A 16,376-nucleotide genomic window follows, 5' to 3' on the forward strand; every position below is an offset into this window, starting at 1 on the left:
TTCCATGGCATCCTTGAGCAGAGCTGGGCAAAGGTGTTTGTAGGAAATCTCGTGTTGAGTCCCGTTCGATTCAGGCACCACTCGGGCCCTGGTATAGAGGAGCAAGTGGGTGGGGAGCTGCCGAGGGGATGGGGTGACAGGAGTCTCATGCACCCACACAATGGGACAATGAAAGCCACATCTGCTGTGCCGCCCTCCTCGCCCAGTGTTTACAAGCTGCCGTGTGAAGCAGTTTGGCCATTCAATTGACAAGGGGGAGGCACGCTTACTGGCTGAAGCGGTCTCCAGGGGAACGCCACGTCTTTTACAGGGAGTATGATAGATCCATCTAAACGGCCTAAGGCACAATGCCCAAACTGACGGTGAATTCACCAGCATCCACAGCCAGCCTCGTCCTCACCACAGTTGTTATCTGTTCAAAACCAGCCAGAGTCAGAGCTGCCATGCTGGCTCCAGTAACACTGAGACATGACTCTAAGGTGCGGTTCTCTTGAGTTCTCACTCCTGCCCTGACAGCCCTGATTATATTGTAGGTAACTTTCTGCGCTTCAGAATCTCCTCCCACAGAGACCAGGCAAGCCTGTCGCCTGGTCCACAAATTCGTGTCCTCATGGAGGATAAATCAGCGTCACACCCTTGGCTGTTAAGAAGAACAGCCCAGTTTCCCGTGCATTTGGAGAGAGCTCTGTTCTAAATATCTAATTATGTGGATTTCTAAAGCTGTGATTAAACTGTAGCCAGCCAGGGGAAAACTAGAAACAAATGGGAATCGCCACTGACTTGAGACTGACGGGCCTTCTCCAGGCTGCAGGAATGACCGGGCCCCTCTGCTCTCTGTTCCAGGCTTGGAGGGGAAACCCAGAAGAAAGAATGTGGGGAAGGAAAAGATGACATTGGTGCAGGCCCGACAGAACCCGAGGATCCTTTCAGTGAGCACAGACTGAGGACCAGAGAGAAGCCACTGGTCAAAGGTAAGTGCTCAACTCTGTGACTACCAAAGCCTTGGGTGTGCCCCGAGCACACGCTGAGGCGCCCAGCGAGGAGGGAGCAAAAGGCATACTACCGTAACCATCCGAACGTTCGTGTTGCCGTTGGTGAGGACGAAAAAAAGCACACTTACTCTTCTGTGTTGAGTCCCCCAGAGTTGCATGGTAGACTTCCTTATTTTTTAGAGGTTCTGTGGAGAGAAAAATAAACTAAAAGAAAAACAATTAAAAAAGTAGCAGCTCTTCTGCCCTTTAGACTAACTGCCTACGGCATGTTGCTAAAAGTTTGCACAAGCATTCTATTCGTGAAGTTCTTCTTTAAATTTCTGTGTGTGTGTGTGTGTGTGTGTGTGTGTGTGTGTGTGCGTGTGTGTACGGGGAGATTTGCCTGCCTGCATGTCTGTGCACCTACTGAATGCCTGGTGTCCCCAGAGGCCAGAAGAGGACATCAGAGTCCCTGGGACTGGAGTCCCCAGGGACAGTTGTAAGCCACCGTGGCGGGGCTGGCAGTCAAGCCCAGGTCCTCTGGAGGAGCAGTTGGTACTCTGTACCACTGAGCGTCTCTCTAGCCCCACGTCATTATTTTCCTGTTCCAGTTAAACAGGTAACTGGCCCAGGTCCAATGGACAGGTGAACAAAGCTAGGGAATGACACTGAGTGGTTTTGTTTGGTCTTCGACAATTTCATACACGTGTGCAACATCGCTCGGTCGTATCAAACCCTTTCCCTTCTTTCTTTCTTTTTTTTATCTGAGCCTTCCAACACAGCCCCTTTACACACTAATGTCCTCTTGCTCTTTTTAAAAACTCATTAAATCCAGCTAGAGCTGTCCATATGTGAGCTGGTAGGCAGCCACCCACTTCACTGGTCCTCATCCTTCCTATTGCCGTGACCCTTTACATATCTGTGTTTTCCGATGGTCTTAGGTGACCCCTGTGAAAGAGATCCCCCAAAGGGGTCACGACCCACAGGTTGAGAACCACTGTGTTTGGGACTGGGCAACTTTCGAGAGGTCACAACCCTAAAGAAAATGGACTCTTCCTCTCCTCCCCAGAGGCCACCAGTTGCCAGTAGCTGTTCCTCTAAGGCTGGCCTTCAGGACCTTCTCCTCTACTCATGCTGGAAAATTTCACTTGCTTGTAACTCTCACTCACATCCTGCCTGCTCCTGTTCCATGATTCTGCCCCCTTTCCCTGTGTCTTAGGGTGAGATTAATATAAACAGCCTATTCAGGGCTTGAATACTGAAGCAGCTGCTTATTCGCCGCTCTTTGGCCGTCGTGACTAGGATATCAGAAAGTCTAAATGTCCACTGAAGCCTAGGTTTAGTATCTGAACTCTTCCCACAGACTTGGCTGGGAAGTCATCAAGAACTAGGACGTGCTCAACATCAGGACTCAGCGTGGGCTGCTGAGATGGGTCAGGGTTAAGAGTGCTTGCTGTACAAACACAAGGCCCCAAGTTCAAATGCCCCGCACCCATGTAAGAAAGCCAGGCATGGCTGTGTGGGGGCCTTTAATCCCAGCACCGTGGAGGCAGAAAAGGGAGACTTGCTGGTTTCTCAGCCTGATTCAGTTTCAGTGAAGGACCCTGACTCTAGGGAATAGGGGGAGATGATAGGCCCAGTCACCCATTGTGACTTGAATGAGAACAGCCCCCGCAGGCTCACAGATTTGAATGCCTGATCAGCAGGGACTGGCACTATTGGAAAGGGTTAGCAGGTGTGGCCTTGCTGGAGGGAGTGTGTCACTGGGGGTGGGCTTTGGGGTTTCAGAAGCCCAAGCCAGGTCCCAGAGCCTTTCTCTTCCTGCTGCCTGCTGATCCAGATGTAGTACTGGCAGCTACTTTTCCAGTACCATGCCTGCCTGCCTGCCTGCAATGGACTAAACCTCTGAAAGCCAGCCCCAGTTAAATGCTCTCTTTTATAAGAGTTGTCATGGTCATGGTGTCTCTTCACAGCAATAGAGCACTGACTAAGACAGCACCTCATCTTTCTCTGTTTTAGCTTCAGCATTTGCCCAGGTACACACACATCCATGTACACACACATGTATGTACATACTTATGTATACACACACATACCTGTATATAGACACACGTATTCATACACGTGTATGCACACACTCATGTATAAATTCACATACCTGCATACACACACACACACACAAATTTAAAAGAAAAAAAAAAACAAAACCAATGAGTGGCTACTCCGTATCCACTGGAACGGCTGGTTGCTATTTGAAAACAATGAAATAGAGAAGTATTTCTTTGTGGTGGTAAGGACGTGGGGAAATCTGAATCTTTGCACACTGTGGAGGGATGTGAAATGATGTAGACACCGTGGGAGATGGTGGAAGCAGCGAGGCTGTCTCTCAGAACGGGTCCACAGAATCGCTGCATTAACCGGAAATTCCCCTCTGGCTGCCTGCCTCCAAACACTTGACACTAGGGACCAATTTTTTATATCATTTCTTATAACATTCTTTCCACTGTTGTTGTGTTGAAATGGAGTCTAGCTACACAGCGTGCACTCTGGCCTTGAACTCACAATCTTCCCGCCTCAGACTCCGAGTGTTGGGATTACATTTGGGCGCTTGCTTCCACACCTGGCTCTTCAGCGGTCTAGTTAACAACGACCAAAGGTGGAAAGCCCAGAAAGGCTCAACAGCGGCTGAGTGGAAGCATGGTCAATGGATATTACTGAGCCTTGGAAAGGCATGAAGTTCTGACCCATGTCACCTGGGTAAAACGCGCTAAGAGAAAAAAACAGTTACAAGAGAGCAAGCGCTGTATCCAGGGGCTGCGGAGGAAGGTGGAGAGTGACTGTGCAGGTGTCCATCCAGGAAGGGGAAATTCTAAACACGGAAGTGGTGCTGGCCAAGCGATATGCACGTGCTCGCTATGGCCTATGGTGGACCAGCGAGAGGGCCCAGTGGGTAAACAGTCTGGCACCAAGCCTAAGGGCATGAGTTCAAGCCCCAGGACCCAATTTTCAGGGTCTCAGTTAGGGTTTCTATTGCTGCAATGAAACACCATGACCAAGAGGCAAGTTGGGGGAAAAAGGGTTTATTTGGCTTATGCTTCCATATTTCAGTCCAACCTTGGAGGAGTCAGGACAGGAACTCAAACAGGGCAGGATCCTGGAGGCAAGAGCTGATGCAGAGGCCATGGAGGGATTCTCTTACTGGCTTGCTCCTCATGTCTTGCTCAGGCTTTACCAGCCCAGGGATGGTCCCACCCACAACGGGCTGGGCCCTCCCTCATCAATCATTAATTAAGAAAATGTCCTCCAGGTTTGCCCACAGCCGGATCTTGTAGGGGCATTTTCTCAGTTGAGTTTCTCTCCTCTCAGATAGCATCCCCATGTGTCAAGTTGACAGAAAGCTATCCAGCAGAGTGGGAAAAGGGAAGCCAACTCCTGAAAGTTGTCCTCTGACTCACACACGCGCTGAAAATAAAATAAAATAGATAGATGGATATAATGCAATCAAAAAACAAGTGTCTTCAGTGATAATTTTTTTTTACTTATATTGACTCTGATTTATTTTAGATGTTGACAAAAAGTTCCTTTTTCCTTTAAAATGTCACCTTAACACATCTTGTTCATTGCCAAGATCGCTTAATAATTTTATGACTCCAAATCAAAAGTACACTATTCTGATGTACTTTTGTGTGGTGGGGGAGGAGAGGGAGGAACAGGGTCATCCACGAATGTTCAGTTGATGTCAGAGCCAGAGGATGTTCTCAGACATCATCCATGATTTTTATTTTTAGGGGGGAAAGTGGACTCATCTCAGTGTTCTATGCTGGAGAGTACAAACATGTACCTGGCTTTTTTTTTTGAAAGTGGATTGAGCTAGCTCACTGGTGAGGAGAACGCACTGCTCTCCCAGAGGACTGAAGTTTGACTCCTAGCACCCACAGCAGTAGCTCTCACCCGTCTGTTATTCCAGCTCTAGAATCTTTGGCCACCCGCGCTCATGTGCACAAACCTACACGGACATGCACTCGTGTACATACTTTAAAAACAGGAGAGATGGCTCAGTGGCTAAGAGCTAGTGTTCTTGCAGAGGACAAGGTCCAATTCCCAGCACCAATGGGGCGGCTCAGAACCATCTGTAACTCCAGTTCCAGGTGATCTGAGGCCCTTTGTAACTTTCATGGGCACCAGGCACACAGAGACTCACTCAAGCAAAACATACATATACATAAAAATTTAAATTCTAAATAATAATAATAATAATAAAAAAACAAAACTCTAGAGCAGGTTCAGAGGCTCAAACTCAGATCCTTGTGGCTGTAAAGCAAGCACCTTACCTGCTGAGCTATTTCCTCAACCCCCAAACCTTGTTCTCCTCCTTTGAAGTGATGCCTCATACTCCCAAGTTAGAAAAAATAAACACAACAAATTATTAGCTAACTTCCAGTCACCTTAAAGCGCTTTACAGGCATTTGCTCACAGAAGCCCGTATAGTGGGAAGAGATACTGTCATTCCCATTTCATGGATGACAACACTGAGGACAGAACTTTAGGTAACACGCGCAAAGTCGCACAGCTAGGGAAAGGCGGAGCTGCCCTTGTTGGGGAGGTGGCTTCATAGCTGCTGACCGACCGTCTACCCTCTGCTGACCTCACCAGCCCCCACTCTGAAGAGCTCCAGAAACAAGAAAGCACTGTAGGCTGTGTGAGAGCTTCATCGTTGTTCCTACTCAGAGGCTTTATATGGAGAGCTAGATAGAAGGCCTGGAGGGAATTCGATTTTCTGCAGTACAGCTTCTAGCTGGAGGCAGAGTCTTTGCCGTGCAGGCTCTTCATGAACTACAGTAATGACGGCGATCAAAGGAAGGCTGCTTACCAAAAACGTGGGTTCCCAGAGGCTTTCACAGGGAGGAGGTTTAGCAGACAGAATGTCCATGAAGTCTCCATATGGAAGGGGGAAAATGGGATCGCACATTCTTTCCTTCCCCCCGAAGATCCACGGCTTGCAGAGTGGGAAAATAGTTTAAGAAAAACAATCACGGCTGTGTTCAAACAAACAAGGGTGTGAAAGGGAATTTAAGTTACTTTATTACAAGACCTCGCAGACATTTAGAAAACATGGTGCATTACCAAGAAAAGGATAGAAATTGTACAGATTAGTTATTTTATCCCGAAGTCCTTCCATGAAATCATGAGTGCGGTGGGGTTTGGCCACTTTTTGGCAGGCTTTTTGACGTTTTCCAGACCCGCCGCTAGGCGTCAGTCGTGCCCCATCCAGGGCCACCCCTGCCCTTCTCTATCCTGACTGACCATTCACCAAATGCCCCTCCGCAATTGTGGCACCCCAGGCAGGCAGGCATTTTCAAGTAGACTTTGCTAACATTCGAGGGATGCGAAATGGAGAACCCCCGCCTCGAATCTCGGGGGTTCTCAATGCCATTTCTCCTGGAGACCTGGCCTTTCTGTCATCACAGGCTCCAGGACCTTGGAGTGGCCTCTGGGGAGGAATCCCTCCGTCACTGCAGGAACCGCGTCACCTCTTCCGGTTTAAGCTTCTGCTTCCTGTCCGGCCTGGATGACCACTCAGAAGAAACTGCTGAGAACCATGAGTGGCACTTGGTCAGCACCCCAGGCCTGACTAGAACTTACATGCCTAAAGTGAGGGAGCTGCCCTCCCTTCCCATGTCAGGACAGACATCATCAATCTCCCACAGCACCCTTTGTTCATAGACTTCAAAGTGGTTTCAAACAGGCATTAGTAGTCAAAGGGTATTAGTTAACATGACTGGGAAACTCTCTCCTTGAAGAAGGCTGGTGTGTAAGTTCCTTGCACATTTGGAGCCTTCTCTGGTGACTCAGTTGAATTCCTCTAATCTTCTACTGGGGAGACACACACACATGCATTGGCTAAATATCGTGGCACACACATGTAACCCAACCCCTGGGGAGGCTGAGGTAGGAGGATCTTGAATTCAAGGCCACGTCTCAAGAAAATGGTGTTTTGTTTTCTTCTGTTCCTGAGACACAGTCAAGTGTATATGTCCCCACAGCCCCAGCTCACCTTTACCATAGCTCCGCCATGATGCCTTACTCAGCAACCACACTTACCTCAAATAGGGATGATGCGACATCCCTCCATCAGCCCCAGACCCAAACCTGGGCCGGCCGCCCCGTGGCCTACCTTCTGATTCCTGATAATGTCATATCCCCTTTTAATTAGCAAGTCCAGGAAACCAGCAGGTTCTGTGGATAAAGTGCTGAAAAAACAGTGTGTGTGTGTGTGTGTGTGTGTATGTGTGTGTTGTAATTTCACCAAAATCCGGGTCAGGTATGAGAAGCAGGATCTGCTGTGGTGGACTCTGAACCCAGTTGGATCTGACAGCCTTGTTTCTGTTGAATGCTGAGCGCATATTTAGCATCACAGAGGGAGGACAGCGTGACACAGCCACCAGGCACGGCTTCTGAGGTGCTGAGGTGGGGCTCACTCCTTGGCTTAATTGGTTTTTGGAGTCTCTGGCAAACTGTACTTAACACCTACCGCATATGCCTCATTTGCTTAGATTGTATGGAGTTGGGAATTTGACAGTATGAATCACCAGACTTTTAAAGTGCTCGTGGGTGCCTCAATAAAACCACTATGAAAGATGAAGACAAAAGCAGCCATGTACACTCTTGAATTCCAGTTCCATCAGCTACGAGATCTGACAGCTAGGCTCCAGGGTCAGCATTTAATTCGTGAATGGTGCGTCGGGGATGAACTTTCCCCTCATGGCCAGTGGGGTGTGCTGCGGGAACAGCACGCTTCCAAAGCTGGCTGCAGGACAGTGTCATCCCGCACATCGCTTAGGACAGTGAGAAAATGATGAACAGCCATGTCCAACTTCGCTGCTCGTTCTCCGGAAGATTTCCTGTGAAATCTCACGGCAGCCACATGGTCATGGCCGCCAAATAGATTGACGTTTGTTAAAGAGCTTCCCAGAAGTACTTGGAGGAATTTATAATGTCAGAAGGAGGAGACACAGGCACGTTGGATATTGGGAAGGAAGCACTGTGGAAACACTACAATTCAAGATTAGTGGGTGTTTTTAAGGAGCAATAGCATGGCCCCCATTCTCCAGTCTTCCTAAGTCTGCATGGGGCCACGTTGCAGACGGGAGGTAGGAGATGCAAAGGTAGGAACAACAACAACAAAAAAAATCTGTTACTTTCCACGTCCTGATTATTGAAAAAGAAAGTCGACACCAACCTTCTGTATTTTCGAAGCCTCTGTGCAGTTTGTGGTTCTGAACCTTATGCTCATTCTTTTGGCTTTGCCTCAAGACAGTACCTTCAGTATCTCTTTAGATGGAAAGAAGTTACTTGGGTCTCAGTTAGAAATATCCACATTGGGATGGGAGGTAATTGACAGATATCACATCAGTTATTTTGACATCTAGAAGTCATTTGATTTCTGACAAGAGAGGGGGAAAAAAGCGTAACTCATTTGTTCAATGTTCAGGTTTTATTAGCAGCGAAATCAAACGGATTTCTCCTTACATGTATTTTCCATTTGTATATCTTATGAAAATCACTGGCTCCCATCCATAGCATAACTAAGTTAAGAAAGAAGAAATGTATTTGTAACAGACTGAAGGGCCAAAAAAAAAAAAAAAAAAAGTGTCTTCATAATCCAACCCACGTAGTTAAGTACAGGCTGACTGATCTTCATCTGAACTGCTTGAGGACAGTGTGTTTTGGATTTTAGATTTAGATTTTTTTTTTTAATTTTGGAAAAGCCACATGTAAATAATGGACTCTTTCCAATAAGATTCAAGTCTAGACATAGACTTATTTTGTTTCTCATGCTGTTCGTTATGTCTAGTTTACATACAGCCTGAGGGTGCTTTTATACAATACTTTCAATAATTCTATACGTGAAGTAATTTTGTGATGAGGAATTTTCCATTGTTGATCCTTAAACAATCTCGTGTTTTTGGAACATTTTGCGTTTGATGTTTTGGGGGATATTCAACCTGCAATCTCAAATAATTGGAAAGCATGGATGCTCAGGTTCTGCCTGCTGTGCTCAGTTGGTATTGTGACTTATACACCGTTCTTCAAAGTTACTCCCTCCTAGAATCAAAGAGGAACGGTGGCTTCATCTTTCTGATACCCTTTGACAGCAGCCTGGCAGTCGCTTGAGCCTGCAGGAGTCTTTGCAATCCGTGCAGATATCCACCTACACGGCAGGGGGCGCTGCTGAGCAACACTGGCGCGCTCAGCGTTTCCCTGCCCTGGAGCACAGCATAGCTCAGCTTCCACAGTTTTAAAATAAAGATCTGTAGTTCCTCCACCAGTGTGGGACTCCTAGAACCTTATATAGTCTGTATCTCACACTCAGCAGAAATTCTGCCTTGAGCTTTAAAGCGGTTTTCCCATGGTTGCATATTTTCTTCATTGCCTGTCATGATGGAGTAAGTTACCAATGACTCACTTTACCTATACACATCATTTCTCTCAGGGAATGCTCTGGAAAGCAAATCTCTTTCAGCGAGCTGGCAAAACTTAAGTATCCCTTCTCAGGGGGAAAAAATGCCCTGGTTAAATTTACATTATATCGAAATGCAGTTGTTAAATGTTAAACACGTCTTTGATGTAAACACTCTGGTTGATTTCTACAATGAATATTTCCACATGATTGATATTTAGTGCCATTGCAGAAGGTCTTTAATGGTGCTTATTTTACTATGACAAAATATAAGTTCTGTGGATGGATATTGTGGCTACTGTAATGTCAGAGCTGTCAAGCGGATAAGCAATATTTTGCACTTAGCCACCCGCCGTAAGGAATAAAAGGTTTGTGTTTTCTGGGGTTAATGCAGCCAGGGAAGCTATGGCATTTATGCAGTTTGATGCCCCCATTAATAACTTAAGGGGTGCTAGATTTAAGTTGGAGAGGGTGATGATAAAAGATGTCATTTTCTCTAACCTATTTTTTGTGCTTCAAGTCTCTCTCTCTCAAGGGTCCTTTGAGAGTCACGGATGCCTGGCTAAGAGCCCGTGGTCACCTAGATAGGGTGGGGACCGGGTAGACTACAAAGAGACATGGAGGAGGAAGTCTCTGAACCGATGGTTATGTGAGTGCACACCCTTGTCAAAAACCTACAATCTGTACATTCGAAAGGGTAAATTCTGCTACGTGTAAACTAAGCCTTAATGCAAGAAGGAAAGAAAGAAAAGAGAACGAATGGAATGTTACTGATGAGCTGAACGTTGCTACCATGTTGCTACCATGGAAGCAGCTGCTGTTACAGTCCCTCCTGGATTAAGGCACTTTACGGAGGGTTCATGAAGCAGTAGAGGTTAAGTGGGAAGCCTCTGTGTTCCAATTCTGACTCCAGTGCCTGTTTGCTGGGTGACCCAGAACAAATTCACAGCGCCATCCCTCACTAGAAAATGTGTTCGGCCGTGACTGTATTTACCTCAGATGAGCATCTGAGGATTAAATGGGTTCACTTGTTTAAAGTGCTTACAATAATGAAACAAACAAACAAACAAACAAACAGAAAGTAAGTAAGGAGCTGAGGCAGCAATAAGAGTGCCAGAGGGAGATTACCTCTGTAATCACTAAGATAGTGCCTTGCCAAGAGGAGCTAATTATTAACAGAACAGGAAGGGCAGGGGTGAGTGTGTGTCCCAGAGGCATGCCAACTTACTTCTTAGTATTTTGCCAAATGAATTTGATTTTTTTTTCTTTTCTTTTCTCCCCCGCCCCTGGCTTTGGTTCTGGCTGAGCCTCATCTCTGAGCTGCATCACCTCCCAACATCCTTTTCCATTTCCAAATAACTTCCTCTGCGGGACCACCCCACAGGACGCATTTCCAGAAGACATCTTGTACATTATGTTTGCAAATGAAAGTCATCCTCCGCAGCTAAGCAAAGGTCTCCTATCAAACCCTGGGTGGTCTGTGCAACCAATATTTACATTTCTCTGATGCTTAGTGCCATTCAGATTCCCCTCCCCCCCTCCAACTGGGTTGACCATTTAGAGCAAGACAAAATGCTCATCAGATCCATTTCTATTGGGGTCCTGCCACTGTTAGGCTTGAGGTGTTTTCCTATTTGGATAACAGAGTGTGAATTTACAAATGAATCTCCCTTAAGTGAAGTTTTATTTGTTTTAATAATTTTCTGTGCCCTTTTATGTGAGAAGCCAGAACCATGAAATTACAGACACATAACCAGCCTAAAATAACCCAAGTAAGATAGAAGATACATAACACACAGTAGGCCTAGTGAGTCTTTTAAAAGCGTCGTTAAAGTCTCATTATTTGAGACAGTTTTTTATTTATTTTGTTTTATTTGATTGGGTTTGGGTTTTGGGGTTAAGTTCTGACTTTGTAGTCAGACTCACCTTTACCAACACAGCCATCTTTCTGCCCTTTACCATGACCTCCCCCCACCCCTTTTCCCTCAAGGACATCATTACCTTCTACCCTGAAACTATTCTAAAGCAAAACCAAAAATCAACAGAAATTTATGTCTCTCGCAGTTTGGAGGCTAGAAGTTCAAGGTCAAGGCAGCAGCTGATTGGGTGTCCCTCTGATAGTGCTGCCGTCTGTTGGTGTTAAGTGGCAAGGTAGCTCTCTGTGGCCGCTTTCATAACAGCGCTTACATTCAGGAGGGGGTCCGCCTTCGGGACCTAATTGGTGATTAGGTTTCAGCAGGACTGCTTTAAGGGCTGTGGGGCACAGACACTCAGAGCATAGCCAACTCGAAGATCATCACTCTGGGGGCCCATTTTAAACACCCGCGAAAATCACCAACAACAGTCGGTGTGTAAATCATGCACGGACTGTAGGCAGTGCTGAGCCTTTTGGCTTCGAGAGAAGATGTTGTGGTCCACAAATGTGTTGGGTTGCGTCCCTAGCTATCCTATGGTGCCCTTGGGCCACAGGCTGGACATGCCTAAAGACCACGAGGAGGACAGAAACAGCATGAAAGCTGAAGCTAGAAGGCAGCGAGCTCTTTGTCACACTCCAGCTGGAAACATGTGGGTCAGAAGAGACGTTTTTTTTTTTTTCTCTCATCTGTGTAAGTCACAGAACAACTGGACAAGAGCCTCAAGTGTTAATTTGAGAGTTACAAATGACTTTGAGATAATGGGAGAGTTTCTAAATTTGGAGTCTGTGAGTAATGAGGACTGCCTGTGTTGATGAAGGCCTGAGGTGGTCCTTCCCTCCATCTCGGATCACTGTTGGCTAAGCGTAGAACTTACATGGGAAAAATGGCTATCAAATTTGTGTGCCCAGATGCCACTACTCCCCCATCTGTAGCCCATCTGTCTCCATCGGAAAGCTTCCAGGACAAACTCAGTGGTCAGCAGGCCACCGCCTGTGGGCCCAATCCAGCATACAGCTGCCGGGTGGTTGGGGATTATGTTAAAATGGAACAGGCTCTTTCATTTTTAAATTGGTGGGGGCGGATTAGGTAGCTATTATTTTGACCTATGAAGAGAAAAAAAAAATCATGTTTTGGTCCATGATAAATTTTTATGGAAGCAGTCATGTCCAGTTGCTGCCTTGGTGCTGTGAAATCAGTAGTTACCACAAGAAATCTTTGATCCCATCTAGTGAGTTCAGCAGCTACCTTCTGCTGAATGTACCTGAATGTAAAGTCTGTTTCATTTCATCTTGATTTTGACCATTATCCTGGAGATCATTTAGACCAGGGCTATGGGGAGAGTTTTCTGTGGCTCTCTACCTTGTCCAGATCTGCTTTCTCTAGTGTGCCAGCCCCTGATGTGGGGGACCATTGAAGACTTGAGACGTGCTGGTACAACTGAACCACTAATGTTTGTTCACTCTTTAGATTAAATTGAAGTATGCACACGTGACTGCTGGCTACCTGTGTGGGCTCAAGACTACAAACAGGCTGAGGGCTGGGCTTGCTTCCAACGTTTAAAGATAAGGAGCTGTTAGGTAAAGGTCAGAATTCTGAATTCTTGTGGAGAACTAGAACGTGTCGAGATAGCATGTTCTGAGAGGGTAAGCTGTGTTTTTCATCTGTGCACAGCTATCATATATTAGATACACACACACACACACACATATAGATATATATAAAGTCATTAAGGACTTTTTTTTTTTTTTGAGACAAGGTCCCACGAAGTCCAGTCTAACCTCAGATCCTTATCCAAGGATAACCTTGGATTTGTGATCTACCTGCCTCCCTCTCTGGGTGCCAGAATCATAGGTGTGTCCAGTTTATGCTGCTGCTGGGCCCCGAACCCGAGACTTCCTGCACACCAGCCAAGCCTCCTCCCAGCTGAGCCACAGCCACAGCCTGCCCTCCTGTAACTAAGTGGCACATCTTAGGGCTGGCACAAGAGCACAGGTTCTTGAAAGTATGCCTTCTCCCGGGAACCCTGACTGAAATCTCTGCTGTGGGCATAGCATCCGAGGGTGTAGAGGTGAGAGCTGGGGCATCTGGGAATGGGGGGTGGATGGAGGGTGGGTACCCATTCTTGTCTTATGGGTGCTCGTTGAGTCTCACCCTCTTCTCCTTCCCTGTTGGGGGTAGGTTAGGGCTGTGTGTGGGAGGGTGAAGTCTCTGTTTTCTTCCTCTCCAGGCTGACTCAGTGAGAGGCACAATGGGAGTGAGGGCACGGGACGGGGAGGATCCTGAACCTATTTCCTTCGCAGACTTCCTCTCTCATTGTTTGACTCTGGCACTGTCATGGCTGTCAGTGCCTCAGGCTGCTCATCCCCCCCCCCAAAATCTCTGCTCCCTGCAATTCCTGGGTTTACCGCCATTCACTTTCTTTTTCCCAGAGCCCTTTGGGCTTTCTTCTAAAGTCCTCGGCAGTGAATTGCTGGAGCAAAATGAAAGTAGGCCACTTGTTAAATCCCTGGGGGAAGCTTTGAAGTGGGTTTTCAGAGAAGGGAAGTTACGTTTTATGGGACGTCACCCCATCTCCCTCTTCTAGTCTAGTTAGGATTCATTCAGCAAGAGGCCAGTTAACTCCATGCTTTGGGGGGATCCCGAACACCGTGATTGGAGTCCTGCTTTGCCAGTTGCTAGGTCATTTGGCCTGGGGAAAGTCTAAGCCCGAATGTCCTCCAATGCCAGTGCACCTGCTGCAGCGGGATGTCACCACGCTCACGAGGGTGGTAGTGAGCGCGAAGGTAAAGGCCACATAAAGGAACCAGAATTCACCACTTCTTGGATTTCTGACTTGGGTAGTCTCTGTCGTTTTTGTTTTGTTTTTGATTTGGGTTTTTGCTTTTCACCTGAGCATGAACATGGAGCCAACATCTTTTGTGCAGGGCAACAGGTGTCTGTGGCCTTTGCCAACTGAGTATCCATTTGGTTTCAGGTGAGGCTGTTCTCTTCTTCATGGGGGTCAAAGTTAAGCACACGAGTCAGATGTGATGGGGTCAGAGCTAGTGAAGATGGCGAGGGACTCCTGCTAGAATGATGACAGACAGTCTCTTCCCTGGGTGGGGGGAGGGTGTTAGGAAGTCAGGTATCAGCCTGAACCCTTGAGTGACCCTTGAATGACTACTAGGAGGGACTGCCTCACAGTTAAGTCAGCAGGGAGGAGGGGAGTAAGAGAAAAAAGGACAGGCATCTGTCCTCTGGACTGACGCAGGCTGACGCAGACCCTGCTGGACGTTTTTATCCCTCAGGCTTTCCATATTCGTCACCGGATTCATTGATGGCTGTTCAGACTTTTATCCCTGCAGCTGAAAGGCTTGGCTAAACATCTCTCTCTCTTCTGTTTCTCAATTCCTTCAAACCTGTCTCCCAGCAGATTTTGCAGCTAACATTAATCTTATTTCCTGACTCTAAGCCAGCTCACTTACACAGCAGACATTTTCTTCCCAGGATACTTTGCTGCCTGGGCATTGGCTGTACTTGACTTCTCTCTTGGGTTTTCTGGCCTTATCTATTCTCTAGCACAGACCTGAACAATCACCCCTTGCAAAACAAGTACATCAATTTTCTAGTGCTGCATAACCAATTACCATAAATGTAATGGCCCACTCAGCACACATGGGTGGCTCTGGGTCAGGCTCTCACATAGTTTAATTGGGCCCTTTGTTCGGGGTTTTATCGGACCGAAATTAAAGTACAGGCTCAGGGTATGATCTTGTCAGGGGCCCAGGCTCCTCCTCCATGCTCACTGGCTACTGGCGAAATGTGGCTCACTACGGTTGTGGGACCGAAGCCTTCAGCTGCCTGTAGCTCTCTCTCTCACACAGCTGGCTCCACAACAGGGCTGTGCTTTTCTTCAAAAACAGCAGGCCATCTTTCTCTCCCATCTGCCATGATGCTGTGATGAAGCCATCACTGGGATAATACTGCGGTGCCTTTGGCAGAGCGTAAACTGATCAGGGTCACGGTAGCCCATCCTTGCCATCTTCTCTGAGCTAGAAGCACCTGTCGAGCCCCAGAGGCACACAAAAATACGGTTCACCCAGGGAGTGCACACCTGGGGCCCATGCTGGAACTCTGCTGTCACCTCTCGCTGGCCTGTTACCGGATGGTCTAAGCCCACTTCAGTAGTGATTCGTACTGGTTAGTAAAGTTGTCCTATACAAACAGAAATGAGGCCTGTGCCGTGTGGCTATGTTTTGGGGTTGAAAAGAGGAGTGTAGTAGGTTGAGTGATGGCTCAGAGGTGTGGGGTCCCAATTTCTGCAGTCTGTAAATGTTGCCTTATATAACAAAGACTTGGCAGGGGTGATGAAATTAAGGTTCTTGAAAGGGGGGGGGAATTAACTCAAATCATCTGGATAGACCCCACATATCATCCTACATATTTCTATGTGAGACAGAAAGACTACAGGCATACATGCAGGTGGATAGAGAAGGTGATGGGAAGACAGAAACGGAGAGTTGAGTGTTATGGCCACGGGTCAAGGAGTGCCAACAGCCACCGGAAGCAAGGATGCAAGGACAGGAGCCTCAGTCCCCCTGGACTGTGATTTCAGTCCAGTGACAGTGATTTGGAGCATCTGACTCTCAGAACCATGCAAGCTGCCTTTCTGCTGTTCCAAGCTCCCCCACCCCCCACCCTCCATTCTACAGTGGTTTGCTGCAGAGCTCCCAATGAAAACCCTTACAGCCTTAGAATCCAGCTCCTATGTGATGTGCTTGAGCTCAAAGACGATTTGATCGGCCAGACATCAGTCTATCTTACAAAATAGTATCTCTCTCATCCAGGCTTCTGGAGTGCTTGTTCTGCAGCCTTGTAGGTGCTGGTTTAGAAGTGACCTGCTCAGAGATCCCGTGAATGGTGCCAGTGGCTGATAGCAGATCCCAAGTGAGCCCCAACATGGCTTCCTGTTAGCTGGAAAGACAGGGCACTGTATTCAGCAAAGGGACCTAGTTTTCCTTAACTATAAGTAGCTGATCTTTCAGGAGA

The 16,376-nt window shown here is 47.2% G+C and overlaps 1 protein-coding gene across 1 annotated transcript in view; it reads left to right on the forward strand.

Annotated features, from left to right (window-relative positions):
- Positions 1 to 846: 846 nt before the first annotated feature.
- The window catches only part of Frmd4b (FERM domain containing 4B), a 229,009-nt gene continuing 213,479 nt past the window's right edge, over positions 847 to 16,376 (forward strand). Inside the window, exon 1 of the mRNA XM_055628486.1 lies at positions 847 to 971. The gene's annotated coding sequence lies outside the window, so the exon portion shown is untranslated. The remainder of the gene's footprint in view (positions 972 to 16,376) is intronic.

Source organism: Psammomys obesus, unplaced genomic scaffold (assembly GCF_907164565.1).
Source record: "Psammomys obesus unplaced genomic scaffold, mPsaObe1.curated_primary_1811, whole genome shotgun sequence".
Classification (NCBI taxonomy): Eukaryota; Metazoa; Chordata; class Mammalia; order Rodentia; family Muridae; genus Psammomys; species Psammomys obesus.